The sequence below is a fragment of the Triticum aestivum genome, chromosome 2A (genome assembly GCF_018294505.1).
Source record: "Triticum aestivum cultivar Chinese Spring chromosome 2A, IWGSC CS RefSeq v2.1, whole genome shotgun sequence".
In the NCBI taxonomy this organism is placed as follows: Eukaryota; Viridiplantae; Streptophyta; class Magnoliopsida; order Poales; family Poaceae; genus Triticum; species Triticum aestivum.
Window position 1 is genome coordinate 386,622,801 of NC_057797.1, and position 19,587 is coordinate 386,642,387.

A 19,587-nucleotide genomic window follows, 5' to 3' on the forward strand; every position below is an offset into this window, starting at 1 on the left:
GTTCGTAGGTACGGCAAGCACGTGTTCACCCACACTACGACGTTCCCCTGCGTCAAGCAGGCGCCTGGCGGTCATAAGGATGCCTACTACGCCCTCCATCACATGCGGGCGATCGTACGGGACCATAATCACCTTCTGCTACCAAATAATCTCAAAGATTGGGCCACAAACTTCTCGGCAATCCAGGACGAGGACATCAGACAAGAATTCTTTCGCATCCAGTCGGAGTTTGCGGAAATCATCCATCAATATGTCCTTCGTACCTTGGGGCAGTTCTATCTTAGATATCAACCGTCCAACAGTGAGATAGACACAACGCTACAAATGCAGGCTGACAACACCCGTGGTTTCATGACCATCACGAGAGACGGCGGCTTCATCCATACTCCGGTCCCCGAGTCGAGTCGAAAGTAGTGATGCTATGTGTAGTTCTGAAACATCGATTGGCTCATGTTGTAATTAAACTTTAATGAACTTGTATGTCTCTTTGGTTTAGACAGTCATTCAACTTATATGTAATCGATGCTATTTATTAGTAGGACCATGAATCGTGCTATTAATGTGTTGCTTTTTTCTTCCGATCCTTTTGTTGCATACTTATATATTGCTTATGTATTGTCTGTGAGTTGTTACTAACGTTTTGTTTGGCTAGTGCATAGAGATGCCCTTGTATGTCGTGTACAAGGGTAAGGTTCCCGGAGTCTACGACGACTGGGAGGAGTGTCGGAGACAGGTTCACCGTTTCAGCGGTAACAGTTACAAAGGGTACACCACTAGGGCGGGGGCGGAAGTTAGATACGCGCGCTATCTAGCGGGAGAGAGGAGGGAGCGTTGGAGGAACCGGATGAAGACTAGTTTCATCGCGATGATGCTCATTGTGATGACCGCAACTCTCTTCTATGTGATGGTAGTTTAGATGATCGATATCGACTTGTAATGTGAAGACAAACTCGCTACTCGCGGTTTCTAGACTTGTAATGTTCTAACTTTGTTCGGTATTTTAAATTCGGAGACTAATATGATGAATTGTATTCGGAGACTACTCTTCTATTGTATTCGATAAATCTGCTGTTTATATGTTGTGCTCTCTATATTATGTGCAGTAATATGTTTTGTAACCTGTGCAAATATCAGAAAAGAAAAGAAAAATAATCCCTAATATTCATACTAGTGGCGCACCACTCAGCACACTAATGGTGCACTGCAAAAAGGACTCTAATGGCGCATCATCCACTAGTGCGCCATTAGTATGTTAAAGCACATGGGTAAATATGCCCCCCTGGGAGGCATACTAATGGCACACCGTGGGCTATACTAATGGCGCACCACTAATGGCACACCTGTAGTGCGCCATTAGTAGGCAAAACAGGTGCGCCACTAGTAGGCCTTTTCCTAGCAGTATTAGGTGTTTAGTAAAAGGGTTTTTTGTCAACAAGAAAGTTATTTGTCCCTAGGCAATCGATAAAAAGTACTGGTAATCATTCTTGCAATTCTATATGAGGGAGAGGCATGAGCTAACATACTTTATCTACTTGGATCATATGCACTTATGATTGGAACTCTAACAAGCATGCACAACTACTAAAGATCACTAAGGTCGTGAAACCCAACCATAGCATTGAGTATCAAGTCCTCTTTATCCCATATGCCATAGTCCACCTACTCGGGTTTAAGCTTCTGTCACTCTCGCAACCCACCATAAGCGAACCATGAACATATTGCAACACCCTACAACGGGGGTCCCTCACGTTTGTGTGAGAACGGAGGGCACCATAGTAAAGCACCATAAATAAAATATACAATCATACCAACCAAGATCACGATTAACCCATAGGACAAAACGGATCTACTCACACATCATAGGATAACCATAGATCATTGAGAAATAATATATGGAGTTGAGTACCATGTTTAAGTAGAGATTACAGCAGGGAGAAGGGGTGTTACACCGCTGCATAGAGGGGGAGAAAGTTGGTGTTGGCGGTAGCAAGATTGTTGATGTAGATCGTCGTCCCAATTGTTGCCCCAGCGGCACTCCGGAGCCACCGAAAGCGAGGGGGGAGAGCCCCCTCCTTCTTCTTCATCCTTGGCCTCCCCCTAGATGGGAGGAGAGTTCCCCCTCTGGTCCTTGGTCTCCATGGCAGCGGAGGGGCAGGAGCCCCTCCGAGGTTGGATCTCCCTCTCTGTTCTCTTCTGTTTCGCGCTCCCCAAATCTGGCCAAAAACCATTTCTTATATTCCGGGAGATCCGTAACTCCGATTGCGCTGAGATTTTAACATGATTTTTTTTCGGATATAAGTTTCCCTGCGCCCAAAGTAGAGCTCCAACCGACGTACGAGGTGAGCACAACCCACCACCACGCGCCAGGGGCCTCTGGCGCGCCCTGGTGTCTTGTGGGCTGTGTGGGTCTCTGTTTGCGGTGATTTCAACTCCCAAAAATCACATATATTCCAAAATAATTCTCCGTAAAATTTTATTGCATTTGGACTTCGTTTGATATGGATACTCTGCGATACAAAAATATGCAGAAAACATGAACTGGCACTGGGCACTGGATCAATAGGTTAGTCCAATAAATCATATAAAAATTGCCAAAAGTATGTAAAACCTGTATAATATTGGCATGAAACAATCAAAAATTATAAAACGACGGAGACGTATCAATTACTTGCAACATAATTTCTCCCGTGACCTCAAGAACAAAAGTAACTACTCACAAGTGATAAACATGCTCAAGATCATAGGTGTATTAAATAGCATAATAGATCTGAACATATAATCTTTCACCAAATAAACCATATAGTAATCAACTACAAGATGTAATCAACACTACTAGTCATCCACAAGTACTAATCTATAGTTCCGGTAACAAGATTGAATATAAGAGATGAACTAGGGTTTGAGATGAGATGGTGTTGTTTGCCCTCCCCAAGATGGGAGAGTGGTTGGTGATGATGATGACGATGATTTCCCCTCCGAGAGGGAAGTTCCCCAGGCGGAATCGCTATGCCGAAGGGCAAAACTGCTTCTGCCCAAGTTCCGCCTCGAAACGGCGGTGCACCGTCTCGAAAGTCATCTCCTTATTTTTTTTCTAGGTCAAAACGACTTATATACCAGAAGATGGACATAGAAGGTGTGCTTGGGTGAGCACAACCCACCAGGGTGCGCCTGGGCTCCTTGGCGCACCCAAGTGGGTTGTGCCCACCCGATGGGCCCCCTCTGATATTTATTTGCTCCAATATTCTTTATATATTCCATAAAAATTCTCCGTAAAGTTTCAGCTTGTTTGGAGTTGTGCAGAATAGGTAGCCTGACATAGTTTTTCCAGGTCCAGATTTCAAACTGCCGGAATTCTCTCTCTTTGTGTGTACCTTGCAAATTATGAGAGAAAAGACATTAGAATTACTTCAAAAAGTATTATTATGCGTAAAAATATCATAAATAACAGTAGAAAAACATGATGCAAAATGGACGTATCAGTGGGCGGCGTGCCTGGCGGAGTGGAGCAGAGCAGAGTTGCCGGTGCTGCGCGGCATGCGGAAGGGCCGGCGACGTCACCGACGCTGCGTCGATGGGCGACGGGCGCTTAGGAGGAAGATCTACCGCTGCTGGGGCCGCCTTGCTCGAGTAGCGACCTTCGCAATGCAATGCGGAGGGCCACCTCCTCCATGTCGATGTTGGACACGTCGGATTCTGAACCGGATTCGCCATTGGTTCCGTCCCCGGCCATCGGATCGGAGGGGAGGGAATCAGAAATGGAGTGGACGGAGAAGGGAGTGAAGTGGAGTTCGGATTGACCAGTGTCTAGGGTTCTCCGGATGTGAGGATATTTGCGGGGTCGCGATGGGCCGGGCTGACGGGGCGGACGCGACCAGGCGCGCCCATATCCACACCATATATGGGCTGGGTATGAGGGTGCTGATCAGTCCGGAAGTTTGAAGCTTGTTTGAGGTGTTCGTTTTGATTAGATTTTTGTGACCGATTAATGGCCTGACGAATCGTCCGGACGTTTGAGGCTGGTTTGAGGCGTCGGCCGTATGCTCGAAGAAAACTCGATATATATGCAGTGTGCAAAAGTGTCAAGCACACACGGAGGGCGCTCGCTGGGGAGCCCATGCAGAAAAACTGGACCAAACAAAACCTGATCTGTGTGTGTCGGGAGATGACTCCACGTGGGATGCACGCATCCTGGCCTGGCCACTTTGGGCTAAACCAACAGGACCACCACACCCGTGAGCCCATACCAATACATACCTACAGAATCGACACAGTAACGTCCCACGCATCCTGGCCTGGCCACTTTGGGCTAAACCAACAGGACCACCACACCCGTGAGCCCATACCAATACATACCTACAGAATCGACACAGTAACGCGGCAACTTCCAACACAGCAATCCATCCACGTATGTACGTGTCTCCCTCTTGTTCCATCGATCATGCTTCGGATAAACTTGCAACCACCGTATCTTTAATTTACATGGGTTCATGGGGAAGATAGGCATAAGAGTACCCACCTAATCATGCGTGCGCTCGCTTGATGAAATGGTCTCGATTGTACAAAAAACATCAGAACTAAAGCTACATCCAGGTCCGTAAACCACCTAGCGATGACTACAAGCACTGGAGCGAGTCGAAGCTCGCCGCCATCATCGCCCCTCCCTCATCAGAGCCTCGCAATTTTTTTTGTAGTAGACAGTCGAAAAGTCCTAATGCTAAGACTCCATACAGTTACAAAATTGATTTATTATATTTAAGTTTGATCAAATATGCACAAAAAACTACTCAACAACCAGTATAATATTGAATAAATTCATTATTGAAATAGATCTTGGTGGACATAAGTTTTCATATTTTTTATACATTTTTTCTCGTCGTCGTCTGTTTGGAGATGAAGCGAGTCGACAAACTAGTGGGAGCGGCGTGAGATATTTGGTGGCCAAAGATACCCATCCGATCCATCACGCAGCGCCTGTGCGCGTGCGAAACGGGCACACAAGTGAAGAAGACACCTCGTGTCATGTCCTGTACGTCGTTGGACGAACGCACCATGCCGCGTTGCCATTGCCAAAGATCAGTGGATGAAAGCGAATAGTGAGCCATCTCTACACTGGTGCTGCGTCCGTCTATAGTTCCACGAACCGGTCATAATCGTACTTTGCCTCAAGTCTCTGTATGTTGTAGAGGTAGAGTAGAGATCTGAATGAAAAATAAAAATCCCTATGTGCTAGTATTGCTTTTGCCAGTAAAAACAACAGGTCAAATTTGTACGGGAGTCGAGCAGAATTATCAAGTTCTGATTGCCAAAAAGATTCAGTTTGTCCTTCTCGTAACCGACACGGAACGTCATAACCATACATACTTAGAGATCCTGTCTTGCTAGTTGCTGTATACTCGATCCATCCATGTTACTTGGGCAATTATATTATAGAACCTCCTCTATCATTACACTTTGTTTTATCTTGTGCTACAAGTGTCAGAGCCTCGCGGATGTAACAGCATCTGGGCAAGGTCGGTACTACTAATAACAATAAAAATGCACTTAAGAAATGGTGATACTGCTATCATTAGCCGTCTAAGTATGCACGTTTGGCGCTGAAATATTCAACCGCTCGGCATCACACAAAGCAGGTCCCTTTCACAAAAACTGCTAAGCAGATCCAATTTTTTACTGAGCTAATCTGATTGTACTAGGATAATTGTGTTGACCATTGGCACTTTGGTGGTCAGATACACTGAATTCTCCACTGCCGAAAAACAATTTACTATGCAGAGCAGTAGTAGAATACCGGATAATTTCAACGGCAGCCTTATCCAGCCCTTTGGAATTTTGAATTTTCTGTGCGAGAGTATCTTGCTCTGCTGACTGACATGTGGCTCTATCGTTTGAACCAGTCCCATGCTTAACTTTCCTCCCAAACTGTTAGAAAGAGGTTAGCCTCTCCTCTGGACAACACGAGCCAACTGGAGGCGGATCCATCCAAGCAGTCCCTCTTGACCTACTCGATCGGATCGTGATATTTAGCTATAAGTAAGAACTGCAAAACAAAATAATGCTTAGTCATCTAGTCGGAACGATAGGTACGTTTTTTTGTACCCACATCCAATATGTCTATGTTGATCTACATCTACTCGGATCGATGTGGTAGCCTTGGTGCAACGTGTTAATTAGCAAGAGACTACGAGCTTTTCCATGATTTCATGGAGTTCATAGTACTAATCAAAGCATGGTACTTACTGTCTACCGGTGCATTATATTGGGAGTATCATTGCTGGTATCATACATGCCAACTAGTCAATTTTGATAATGTGACATAAAATGAAATGAAGAAAGAGATGACTAAGTATCTAGGTCCAGCATATCCAATAGCTCTCAGATGCCGTCCGATCTAAGAATCCGATCATATTACTAATCAAAGCATGGTATAAATTGAAGCATATGCTAAGCGACACGTGAAATGGGATCTGGCCATGTGAGCGCGGATTTGCGTGTTAAGTTTGTTAGACTAATATGAGGGGAAAATCATCTATCAAGAACTAAGCAATCACACGATGCAAGACATCAAGATTTATTAATGAGGTTCATTGGACATCAGCTAATCCCCGAGGCATGACTAAGGGTGCTCGTCCCCGTGATACCGCTACGATACAATACACCGACCACTCAGACGCCGACACATGCTGCCGTCGGCACATAGATCTACAATTTTTTTGTCAAAATTCTGATAAATTTAACAAAAGTTTGCTCATTCAAATAAACCTGCTAGACAACTACAACAGAGTTGCGTGCATCACTCGATGCATATGCCACCAAGTGCCTTCCCCTCTTTATGGAAAAAGAAAAAAATGCAATGCTAGAAATTGCAGCTACCAAGAAAATAAACTTATAAACTTTTCACGCGTGGCTGTAGCAGGTTTTGCAAATGAAATGCAAAGTATTTGGATAATGGAAAAAAATGAATTTCATGTCCTTCATTGCGAAGTTTAATAAAGTTCACCAATATCTGGCCGAACACCCGTTTATACAAGATAAATGTGCCATCCATTTCAAAATAGATGTTTTCGAGCATGTCAAAAAATTTCCCAGAATACTTGTATTGTTGTAGTTAAGTCGTAACTCAAAGGAGAAGACGATGTCGAAGCCTCCAATATTGCACAAAGTCAGTGGCTAAATCCTATCAGATAGATAGCAAATACTCTTTTCGTCCCATAATTCCGGGTTATGTTTCAAAACCACTTCTGAATTCCGGGTTATGTTTCTCAAATTGCGTTTAAATTTGTGTCTTTTGATGTTTCGATTGACAACTTTGTGATAGCACCAAATTAATCTTTTCTGCGTTTCATTTTTTTTACAATCGGATGACATCCGTCCTCTTCATCTCGGCGATGCATGCAATCATTTTATGATTTTGAATCTGAGATTTCTGAGTCCCGTACCAGTATGTAGGCATAGAGCCAGCCTCCTCCCAAGTCGCCCCCGTGTGGCGGCCGGGAGGCTCCCAGATCCCGTCGCCCAGCCTGCCCTTCTCCTCCTCCTCCTCCTCCCTCGTCGCCACCTGAGGGCACGGCAAGGCGAAGCCTTGCCGTCGCCAGCGTTGGCGGGGACTCGGGGCCCTCCCACTCGTGAGGGGTTGGCGCGCGTTGGTGCCCCCGGGCCGAAGCGTGGCGTGTGATCGGGCGTCATGGCGGGGGGTGGCGGCGCTCCGACAATCCCATACCTCCACGACAGGCGGCTTCAAGGTGTGGGGCATCGCAGTCGTCAAGGACGGCGGTGGCGTGGCCGGATCCGGGCCCAGGCGTGGGCTTGGTCTCCGGGTCGCGGTCGGTGCGATGGCGGGTGCGACACGTCGACAGCTAGACGGGTCTACAGATTCCATTCTTTTTTGGTCCTTGACATCTCGGGCAACTGTGGGGTAACCCTAGATCTCCTTGAGATCAAGCGATGGCGGTGCTTTTGCGTCGTAGTTGTTGGAAATATGCCCTAGAGGCAATAATAAAAGAATTATTATTATATTTCCTTGTTCATGATAATTGTCTTTTATTCATGCTATAATTGTGTTATCCGGAAATCGTAATACATGTGTGAATACATAGACACCAACATGTCCCTAGTAAGCCTCTAGTTGACTAGCTCGTTGATCAACAGATAGTCATGGTTTCCTGACTATGGACATTGGATGTCATTGATAACGAGATCACATCATTAGGAGAATGATGTGATGGACAAGACCCAATCCTAAACATAGCACAAGATCGTATAGTTCGTTTGCTAGAGTTTTTCCAATGTCAAGTATCTTTTCCTTAGACCATGAGATCGTGTAACTCCCGGATACCGTAGGAATGCTTTGGGTGTACCAAACGTCACAACGTAACTGGGTGACTATAGAGATATACTACGGGTATCTCCGAAAGTGTCTGTTGGGTTGACACGGATCAAGACTGGGATTTGTCACTCTGTATGACGGAGAGGTATCTCTGGGCCCACTCGGTAATGCATCATCATAATGAGCTCAAAGTGACCAAGTGTCTGGTCACGGGATCATGCATTACGGTACGAGTAAAGTGACTTGCCGGTAACGAGATTGAACGAGGTATTGGGATACCGACAATCGAATCTCGGGCAAGTAACGTACCGATTGACAAAGGGAATTGTATACAGGGTTGCTTGAATCCTCGATATCGTGGTTCATCCGATGAGATCATCGAGGAGCATGTGGGAGCCAACATGGGTATCCAGATCCCGCTGTTGGTTATTGACCGGAGAGCCATCTCGGTCATGTCTACATGTCTCCCGAACCCGTAGGGTCTACACACTTAAGGTTCGGTGACGCTAGGGTTGTAGAGATATGAATATGCAGTAACCCGAAAGTTGTTCGGAGTCCCGGATGAGATCCCGGATGTCACGAGGAGTTTCGGAATGGTCCGGAGGTGAAGAATTATATATAGGAAGTGCAGTTTCGGCTATCGGGAGAGTTTCGGGGGTCACCGGTATTGTACCGGGACCACCGGAAGGGTCCCGGGGGTCCACCGGGTGGGACCACCCATCCCGGAGGGCCCCATGGGCTGAAGTGGGGAGGGGAACCAGCCCATAGTGGTCTGGTGCACCCCCTTGGCCCACCCCCTGCGCCTAGGGTTGGAAACCCTAGGGTGGGGGGGGGGCGCCCCACTTGCCTTGGGGGCCACTCCACCCTTGGCCGCCGCCCCCTAGGAGATCCCATCTCCTAGGGCCGAAGCCCCCCTTGGGGAGCCTATATAAAGGGGGAGGGAGGGGCAGCCGCACCCTTGACTCTTGGCGCCTCCCTCTCCCCTGCTACACCTCTCCCTCTCGCAGTAGAACAGCGAAGCCCTGCTGCGATGACTCCTGCATCCACCACCACGCCGTCGTGCTGCTGGATTTTCATCAACCTCCCCTTCCCCCTTGCTGGATCAAGAAGGAGGAGACGTCACACTGACCGTACGTGTGTTGAACGCGGAGGTGCCGTCCGTTCGGTGCTAGGATCTCCGGTGATTTGGATCACGTCGAGTACGACTTCCTCATCCCCGTTCTTTGAACGCTTCCGCGCGTGATCTACAAAGGTATGTAGATGCTATCCGATCACTCGTTGCTAGATGAACTCATAGATGGATCTTGGTGAAACCGTAGGAAATTTTTTGTTTTCTGCAACGTTCCCCAATAGTAGTCCCTCTTCAGGACATCGTTTTGGAGTTTGCTTCCGTTGAAGGGAACACCGACGCCGACGGCGCACGCCTGATGGTGCAAGTGCCGATGAAAATCATGCCGACTACGGTCATGGCGGATGATGGCGGCGTCTTTGATGTCGTTTCCTTGCCGGGACATCGTCGTTGCAGTTTGCGTCATCAGGCTTGGGATGCTCCGGGGGACACTCTAGATCTAGGTCTCCCGGTTCGGACGATGATGGCGTTCTCTATATCACTTTCCCTACCGGGGGCCTCGTTTTGGAGCAAGTGATGGCTGGAGGTGGCAAGAGGAGGAGCAATGTTACATCTACCGCAAGGCCGACGACGGATCACGGTGATGTCGCTTGAAGCTACGTCGGTATTTCCCCAAAGAGGAAGGGATGATGCAGCACAACGGCGGTTGGTATTTCCCTCAGATATGAAACCAAGGTTATCGAACCAGTAGGAGAACCAAGCAACACAACTTAAACAGCCCCTGCCCATAGATAACAAATCCTCGCAACCCGACGTGTTAAAGGTGTTATCAATCCCTTGTGGGCAACGGTGCCAGAAATTGGTGCGTGATGGGAGAAAGTTGTGAGAGATTAAATAAATAGATCGCAAATAAAATAAAGTGCATCAAAGTATTTTTGTATTTTTGGTTTAATATACCTGAAAATAAATGCAAGAAAAAAGTAGACTGCAACGACAAATATATGAGAAAGAAGACTCGGGGGCCGTAGGTTTCACCAGTGGCTTCTCTCAAGAAAAATAGCAAACGGTGGGTAAACAAATTACTGTTGGGCAATTGATAGAACCTCAAATAATTATGACGATATCCAGGCAATGATCATTATATAGGTATCACGTCCAAGATTAGTAGACCGACTCCTGCCTGCATCTACTACTATTACTCCACACATTGACCGCTATCCAGCATGCATCTAGTGTATTAAGTTCATGAAGAAACAAAGTAATGTAATAAGAACGATGACATGATGTAGACAAGATCTATCTATCTAGAGATAGACCCCATCCTTAGTAGCAACGATACATACGTGTTGTTTCCCTTTCTGTCACTGGGATCAAGCACCGTAAAATCAAATCCAGTACAAAGCACCTCTTCCCATTGCAAGATAAATAGATCAAGTTGCCCAAACAAAACCCAAATATCGGAGAAGAAATACGAGGCTATAAACAATCATGCATATAAGAGATCAAAGAAACTCATATAACTTTCATGGGCATAAAAAGATAGATCGGATCATAAACTCAAAGTTCATCGATCCCAACAAATACACCGCAAAAGAGTTACATCACATGGATCTCCAAGAGACCATTGTATTGAGAATCAAGAGAGAGAGAGAGAGAGAGAGATGAAGCCATCTCACTACTAACTACGGACCCGAAGGTCTACAAAGAACTACTCACACATCATCGGAGAGGCACCAATGGAGGTGGTGAACCCCATCCGTGATGGTGTCTAGATTTACCCCCTGAGGCGTGGGTTGAGAGTTACGAGATGGCCATGGAACTGTTGGAGGTCAGCGATGCCGCGTGTGCCAAGTACTTTACCATGATGGTGGATGGGACCGCCCGTACTTGGTTAAAGGGACTACCTGCCAACTCCATCGGGTCATGGGCCGAGTTAAAAGCCCGATTTATCCAGAATTTTAAGGATACGTGCAAGCAGCCCATGTCGATCGTGGATTTGGATGCCTACACCCAAGAGGAGGGCGAGTCAATGACACATTGGGTGCGCCGGGTTAAGGCCATCCTACACTCATCGGATAACATCAATGTCGGCTCAGCAGTCCTCATGTTCGAGAAAAACTGTCGTTTTGTGCCTCTTAAACAGAAGTTGGGGCGGCTGAAGCGCCACTGCAATGATATGGGGGAGCTGATGGCAGCTCTAATTAAATATGTCGACTCTGATGGTACCAAGGACCCAGTGTCTAATAATGACAAACCGGGAAAGGGAAAGAAGAGTGGCAACACTAGAAACCAGCATCATAACCCGGTGACTTAGGGGAGTAACGGTAAACGTAAGGCTGATAATAATTCAGATTTTGTGGCCAATACCAACACGTAGAACAATGGTCAGCATCGTAAAGGAAAGCCACCTCCTCGGGCAGGAGGGTCAGGTATAAATCTGGAGTAGATGTTGAATCAGCCCTGTCCAAAGCATGGCTCACGGGACATGCCATCTATGCACCTTTGGAAGGACTGCTACATTATGAAGGAGTTCAAAAATTCCGACTTGTTCCGGTACAATCATGGACCAGGTGGCGGCTCAGGTTCCGGTTCTTATGGTCCGAGTCATGGTGCTGGCGGCTCTAACTCTGGTTTGCAGGGTCGCCAGGGTAACCAAGGTCACCAGGGAGGTTTTCATCAACAGCCTGGTCCGGGGAGTCAGCAGCAACAATCTGGGTATCAGAGTTACCTGAAGCAGTTGAATAGTGGGCAGTACCATGTCTTAACCACAAGTTTATGCAAGCGGGATCAGAAGCTTCATAAAAGGGCAGTGAATGACGTTGAACTGGCAGTTCCCCGTTACTTGCGCTGGTCAGAGCAACCCATTGTGTGGATCCGTGAGGATCACCCACCCCGGGTTGATAATCCGGGTCACCTGGCTTTGGTGGTAGCACCCCAGGTTGGAGGATATAAATTCACCAAAGTACTCATGGATGGAGGTAGCAGCATCAATATCCTTTATTATGACACCTTCTGTCGCATGGGGTTAACCGATAAAAATCTTAAGCCGTCAAACACTATTTTTCATGGTGTGGTGCCTGGTAAGTCGGCATACCCAGTTGGGAAAATAGCGATGGAGGTTGCATTTTGGGATGATCATGATTCTAGATATGAAACATTGACCTTTGAAGTAGTGAAGATCAAGAGCCCTTATCATGCTCTATTTGGACGGCCGGCTTATGCTAAGTTCATGGCAAGGCCTTGTTATGTTTATCTACAACTCAAAATGCCAGGTCACAAGGGGACCATTATGGTACATGGAAGCCGGAAGATAGCTTTGGAGTGTGAGGAAGGTGATGCAACGCTATGCTGAGTCGGTCTGCGCAACGAAGGAGTTGAAGTTTTACAAAGACAATGTTGACCCGGTTGACATGACATCTTTGAAAAAACCAACTACGGAGCATGACCTGGTATTGAAGTTTAAATCGACAGATGATACCAAGCTAATTGACTTCGTTCCTGGCGATTCATCTAAGCAGTTCAACATCAGTGCTAATCTGGATCCAAAATAGGAAAGCGCGCTCATCGAGTTCATCCGTGAGAACCGGGACATCTTTGCATGGAAGCCTTCTCACATGCCAGGTGTACTGACGGAACTCGTTGAGCACAGTCTTAATATTGATCCAAAGTTTAAGCCGGTGAAGCAGTTTCTCCGTCGTTTTAATGAAGAGAGGCGAAGGGCCATTGGTGAAGAAGTGGCCCGGCTCTTGGCAGCCGGGTTCATTGTTGAAGTTTTTCATCCTGAGTGGTTTGCTAACCCGGTGCTGGTCCTTAAGAAGAACGACACTTGGTGTATGTGTGTGGATTACACGGATTTAAACAAAGCTTGTCCGGCTGATCCTTTTGCTCTCCCTCGTATTGATCAAATTATTGATGCTACGGCGGGTTGTGAGCGTTTGAGTTTTTTGGATGCTTATTATGGTTATCATCAGATCAAGATGGCAGTTAAAGACCAGGAGAAGACAACTTTTATCACTCCCTTTGGAGCCTTCTGTTATGTGTCTATGCCTTTTGGGCTCAAGAGTGCCCAGGCGACTTACCAGCAATGTGTGCATAATTGTCTTCATAATTAGATTGGGCGCAATCTTCATGCTTATGTGGATGATATTATGGTAAAATCCAGAAAGAAGGAAACCTTGATAAATGATTTGAAGGAGACCTTTGATAATCTCAGGGTTTATAAGATGATGCTTAATCCAGCCAAGTGCGTTTTTGGTGTGCCAGCAGACAAGCTCTTGGGTTTTCTGGTTTCTAAGAGAGGCATTGAAGATAACCCACAGAATATAAAATCCATCACTTCTTTGGCTAAGCCGGCGTGTATCAATGATGTTCAACACTTGGCGGGTCGTATTGCGGCTCTAAGCCGGTTCATAAGTCGGCTGGGAGAGAAGGCTATTATCGGTGTCAAAACCGGCGGATCTCGGGTAGGGGGTCCCGAACTGTGCGTCTAGGCCGGATCGTAACAGGAGGCAGGGGACACGAAGTTTTACCCAGGTTCGGGCCCTCTTGATGGAGGTAAAACCCTACGTCCTGCTTGATTAATATTGATGATATGGGTATTACAAGAGTAGATCTACCACGAGAGAGAGGCTAAACCCTAGAAGCTAGCCTATGGTATGATTGTTGTTCTGTATGTTGTCCTACGGACTAAAACCCTCTGGTTTATATAGACAACGGAGAGGGTTAGGGTTACACAAAGTCGGTTACAATGGTAGGAGATCTACATAGCCGTATCGCCAAGCTTGCCTTCCACGCCAAGAAAAGTCCCTTCCGGACACGGGACGAAGTCTTCAATCTTGTATCTTCATAGTCCAGGAGTCCGGCTGAAGGTATTGTCCGGCCATCCGGACACTCCCTAATCCAGGACTCCCTCAGTAACCCCTGAACCAGGCTTCAATGACGACGAGTCTGGCGCGCAGTTTGTCTTCGGCATTGCAAGGCGGGTTCCTCCTCCAAGTACTTCATAGAAGATTTTGAACACAAAGATAGTGTCCGGCTCTGCAAAATAAGTTTCCACATATTGCCATAGAGAGAATAATATTTACACAAATCTAATCTGCTGACGTATTCCATAGTGTGACATCGCACCACGGCCAAGCCTTTATTCGAATTGTTTTATTGTCCCACCTCAGCGTGTCATGCGAGGCGGTTTCCTTGGCACGTCTCGTCGAAGCAGAGATCGTGTCCCCTTATTCCGGGATTCTCATCAATACGGGCGTGGGTAACCCAACTGCGCCATTGATTACGGCGCTTGGAGATAAGCGAGTTTTACCAGGCTGGTGGGGACACGTAGTTGCGTCCACCCATATAAGGGGATAAGGATCCACCTTTTCACCTATGCCTTCTTCCTCCTTCGCCTATCCATTTTCGCGCACTTGAGCTCCAGCGCCCAAGTCCGCACTCCCCACCTCAACCTTCTCCAGCCTTGTCCGGAGCGGGAGGCAAGTGGATGGTCTCCTCCGTCACGGAGGGACACATCAAAAAACTGAGGAAGGCCAGATACTTGTCTAACGACATCGCGTACCGGCTTCCCGAAGAGGGGCAGCTCCTCCCCACCCCAAGGCCCCATGAGAGGGTAGTGTTCCTTCCCCACTTCCTCCGCGGACCGGGCTTTCCTATCCACCCATTCGTCCGAGACTCATGTTCTACTGCGGCCTGGATTTCCATGATCTGGCCCCGAACTTCATCCTCAACATCTCGGCGTTTATCGTCATGTGTGAGGCTTTCCTCCATATCCGCCCCCATTTCGGCCTATGGCTCAAGACTTTCAATGTCAAGCCGAAGGTGGTGCGCGGCAACCAGGCGGAGTGCGGAGGCGCCATGGTGGGCAAGATGCCCAACGTCTTATGGCTCGAGGGCTCCTTTGTGGAGACCCTGAAGGGGTGGCAATCGGGGTGGTTTTACATCACCGAGCCGCGCGACCCTGAGTGGGTCGCAGCCCCTGAGTTCCGGTCCGGACCCCCAACGCGGCTCACGTCCTGGAAAGAGATGGGCCTGTCGTGGGGCAGCAAAGAAGAGGTGACTGGACTGCAAACATGCATCCAAACCCTGGTGAACAAGCAGCTCAAGCTTGTTAACGTAGTCCAGGTTATGCTCATCCGTTGGATCCTCCCGTGTCAACAACGGGCCTTCAATCTGTGGGAGTTCAACCCAGCACAGCACCGAACTCTGAGCAGGCTCTTCGACACGACGTACGAAGATGCCTAGAAGGTGCTTTTCAAGGGTGCCGAGGCTCCCGCATCCGCTTCCGAGGATCACGGATTCAGCGCGCAGCGTCACGCTAGCGCGGTAAGTTGTTTGTACCTTTTACATGGTATTAGTTTTTCATAGTTTAACTCTATGAGGGATCTAAGCTCCCTTACCTTTGACAGGATTGGCAGGCGAAGTCCAGACAGATCGACTGTCCGGCTCCTTTGCCCGAAGACCCAGACGATGCCCGCTTGGCGAAGCTGCTGGTTCCGGCACCCTATGTGGTGCCGGAGAAGAAGGCCACGAAGAAGGCCACGAGGACTCGAAAAGTGCCTGGCGCCAGGAGGTGTCGGGTTCATCATCCGACGGCTCCAGGGCGCATTCCTCCCGTGAAGACGAGGAGGAAGAAGAGACCTCTCCCCCTCCAGCGGGGGGGGGGGGGAGGGGAGGAAAAGGAAGGCCGCCCTCACTGGGGAGGCCGAAGGGTCCAAGAAGGGGAAAACCCATCCTCCGGACTACTCCACCAACGCCGACGACGGCAGAGAGGAGTGGCCGCTCAGGGCCAAGCCCCTGGCGAAATCGTAAGTATCTGGATACCAGAGTAATTCATAGTATTCCTTTATTGCACCACTTTCCCTTATGTCGAATATGTTTATGCAGCCCACCCAAAGACCGGCTCGACGCGTCGTCGAGCGGTTCACTGGACTCATCGGATGTGAATTCGCTTCCGACGGCTACCTCCCCCCGCCCTACGGACGACGCCGAAGTGTTGTCCCAACAGGTTCCAAGCCAGGAGGAGGTGGTCCTGGAGGCGCCGCAAGGCGACCTCCCGGACTCCAGGAGTAAAGGGGATAAAACCCCCCAGGGCTCCAAGTCCGGCTCTAGGCCGGACACCGCTCCGGAACCTTCAAAGGTTCCAGAGTCCGGCGAGCGACCTCCTTCCAAGAGGAGCAAGCCCACCGTGCCGGTGACCCCCGTCCAACCGGAGGCGCTGGACAATCTGTTGGAGGTGCTCAAAGGCGCCTCCATCGACGAGGAGCACCGCACCATTATGAGTGCGGTGGTCCAAAGGGTTCAGTCCGCCAAGAGCGGACTGACTGAAGCTTGTACTAGCCTTTTAACAAGCTTTGAGGTAAGTAAAGAATGTGTAAATAATATTACCGCATAGATAGTAGCCCCTGATGCTCTGTTTGGCGTTTGGGAAGAAAAGCCGAATAGAGGATCAAGTAAAATTCGCAGGAGTCTAACAAAAAGGAGTCAATATGCATATGCAGGCTTCTCTGCTGGCGTCCGCCGCACTGACTGCGAAAGTGGACACGCTAAAGCAGAACCTCGAGCAGTCCGAGCAAGAGCTCGGGCGTGCCAAGAAGCAGCTCGAGGACAAGGAAGGTAAGAAATACCTTGTTTACATATATATATATATATATATATATATATATATATATATATATATATATATATATAAGTGCAATTGCAAAAAATGACAGGATTATCTTGGCTATTGTAGGGGCCACGTCTGAGGTGGCGACCCTTAAGCAAGCACCGTCCGAGGCCGAGAAGAGGGCGGCCACGGAGCGCACCGAGCGGGAGAAGTATGAGGCCCGGGTTGGCAAGGTGCGGCAAGAGCTCCAGGCTCTCATGAAAAAACATGAGAGTTTGGAGCTTGACTCAAAGACCCGAGCGTCCGAGCTCGCGGTGGCTACTAAAAATGCCAAGTCTGCCAAGGCCGAATCCCAGAAGACCCTCCAGGAGTTGGATGTGGTGAAAAATATAGCGGCGGGTAAGGCATTCTTTATGCAAAGCAAACACATAAATGTGAGTTACTTGTTACTTACCCGAATCCGGAGCTCTCCAGGAGCATTCACAGATCTTCCCCGTAGCGTGTCCGATGCCGCCGCATTCTATCGAGCCGAGGAGGGCAGCTCAACAGAGAAGGTGCTCTGGTCTCAGTATGCTGAGGCCGGACACCCCGTGCCCCTGAGCGACCAGCTGAAGCAACTGGTCGAGCTCCACAAAGCGGCCGAACAGGCCATGAAGGGCCTCATAGTTCGGCTGTGGCCTGGAGAGGCTCTGCCTGGGAGCTATTTCGGGCTGGTGCGGCGGCTGGTGGGGGCCTGTCCAAGGCTCGAAGTCATCAAGCGCTCCGTCTGCATTGAAGGTGCCCGTAGGGCCCTTGCCCGTGCTAAGGTGCACTGGGGCAAGCTGGATGCTGAGAAGCTTGTGAAGGACGGGCCACCGCCGGGGAAAGAGCATCGCAAGCCCGAGAATTATTATAAGGATGTTCTGAAGGGTGCCCGCCTTATGGCGAATGAATGTTCCAGGGATGTAATTTTTGAGTAAAACTCACTCGTTTTGTCATGTGCGCTGAAAACTTGTTCATATGCGCTAAGCAATGCTGTTGGAATTTAAAATATTACCTTCTGTGCGGCTGTTTATCAATTCTGAGAGATGGCGAGTCGTGGGCTTCTGCCCCCGTGCTGCTAGTGCTGGGGCGTTCGGGGATAAACCTGAGCGCTCTTTTTCCCATGTTTGGGTCCTTCGAGGGAGGCGCTCAGCACAACGAACAAGGCAATCAGACTATAATGCGTGAACACTCTCACTTAGCCATAGAATTCTATAATTTTAAATTTCGGCGAAGCCCCTGGTATTCGAAAGACCGAGTTCGGGGCGCTATCCACGCCTTGGCCGGACAGAGCCGACTCATCGCTCTAAGCGGCATAAGTCTTTAGGGACTCGAAAAACCTCTCAAACAGCGACCAACTCTTGATTCATCATGACAGTCAGTTTTAGCTTTCTCTACTGAGGTGCTCGACCCAGCTCAACTGGGGCACAATCGCAGTAGTTCTCCTAGTGCTACCTTAGCCGACATAGCGGAACGTAAGGCACCAAAACATAGGAGCCGGGCAAACCCAACTATTGACCCAAGACATGTTTTGGAGCCGATGCATATAATGCTATAAGTTCGGGGTGCCGCACTTGTTAAAGTGTCCGGACTTCTCACACCATATTGAGGGGTACTAAAGACCCTGGTGTATTTTGGCCGTACCAAAGTGTACGGGTGCAACATGTCGTTAAGGAACATATATTTGTAAAAAAAAGAGTAATGCAAAAATAGACAAAAGCTATGCATTGTTTATTAAAAAGGGCTGCGATCAAAGCAGAATGATACAAATAATGCGATAAGCAAAAGGTTGGACTATTTAACATGTCCGTTCCAGGGGCAGGCTACGGAATGGTATGCGAAACAGGTATACTGCTCGTGATAGAGACCACCTGGGAGTTCCGTAATGCGGCATGGCTTGTTTGCTTCCCTGGTTCTTGCATCGTTTGTGCGGCAATTGAACTGCCGAACAGGCCTTCCGAAGAATGGAGTCCTGAAAGTAAGAGAAAATTAAAAAATCGGCAGCCCCTGGTGCGGTTTAAGCCGTGTTTCGGGCGTGCTGTGATGGTGCCCCTCCCCCTGTACCCATGGTATTTCTAGAGCATAGTTATGTACGCGAAACGCTGGTGTCACATTTTTGCGAGGGCTGGGGTTGGGGCCGCATTGCTACGCCTGCTCGGAACGTGCCAGGTGGTCTTGTTGTAGGGTACTCCGGGCGCTCTTGACGGTGTCTGGACGTTTAATGGCTAGACTGGAGAACTGCCTGGAGAGGCTGCTTTGTACTTCCGCTGCAAGGGCCGCCGTGTGCTCCTCCGTTTGGAGGAAGCGTTCGGTGTTTCCATTGACCGTAATTACTCCTCGAGGGCCTGGCATCTTGAGCTTAAGGTATGCATAGTGCGGTACCGCATTGAACTTGGCGAATGCGGTTCGCCCGAGCAGTGCGTGATAGCCACTGCGGAATGGGACTATGTCGAAGATTAACTCCTCGCTTCGGAAATTATCCTGAGATCTGAAGACCACTTCAAGTGTGACTGAGCCTGTACAGTTGGCCTCTACACCTGGTATTACGCCTTTAAATGTCGTTTT